Source organism: Chinchilla lanigera, unplaced genomic scaffold (genome assembly GCF_000276665.1).
Source record: "Chinchilla lanigera isolate Chin_1 unplaced genomic scaffold, ChiLan1.0 scaffold00077, whole genome shotgun sequence".
NCBI lineage: Eukaryota > Metazoa > Chordata > Mammalia > Rodentia > Chinchillidae > Chinchilla > Chinchilla lanigera.
In genome coordinates, this window is record NW_004955478.1 from 10,972,431 (window position 1) to 10,973,015 (window position 585).

The window sequence follows — 585 nt, forward strand, 5'->3', positions numbered from 1 at the left end:
CGTCCGTTGGAACCCACGTTTGACCTACACGAGTACCATGCTAACCGGAAGTAAGATCATAGGAAAGTTAAATATAAATAACAAAATTCACCCGTAACCCCGCAGCCTAAGCGACCCACCCAGCTTAACCGGGAAAGACCCTCCGTTGGCTCCCGGGAAACCCGAGCTCCCTCCCCACCGCGGTTTCCAGAGCGCTGTAGCCCTAGGGTCTGCGCCTCTACAACGCAGCGCCTACACCGCGCAGCCCCGCCCACTGCTCCGCCGCAGCCAATAGCACCGGGGCTTTAGGAGGCGGGCTCTGCCTGGATGCGCGTTCTGATTGGACACATCTGGGGGCGGGGCCAGGCCGGGGGCAGTGCGCCGCGGAGCTCCAAGTGGAGCGCGGGCGGCGGCGCGCCAAGTTCGGGCGAGCTGGGCGCGGGAAGTCACGTGGCGGTGCGGGTCGGCGGGGCCTGGCTCCTGTGGGACCCGAGGCGGCGTGGGACCGAGGTGTCGCCCGTGCATCCGAGGCTGCGCTCCGCTGGGTGGGTGAGCTCGGGTCCAGCGACCTCGGCGTCCGGCGGCGCGGGCGCGCTGGGGTCCTCC

At 67.9% G+C, this 585-nt stretch overlaps 1 protein-coding gene across 3 annotated transcripts in view; it reads left to right on the forward strand.

Moving 5' to 3' along the window:
• Nucleotides 1-360: 360 nt before the first annotated feature.
• Nucleotides 361-585, forward strand: part of Shmt1 (serine hydroxymethyltransferase 1 (soluble)) — a 28,745-nt gene continuing 28,520 nt past the window's right edge. For 2 of the 3 annotated variants that reach the window (XM_005402277.2, XM_013503178.1), the window contains exon 1: nt 361-524. The gene's annotated coding sequence lies outside the window, so the exon portion shown is untranslated. The remainder of the gene's footprint in view (nt 525-585) is intronic. The other variant, XM_005402276.2, reaches the window with a different exon arrangement.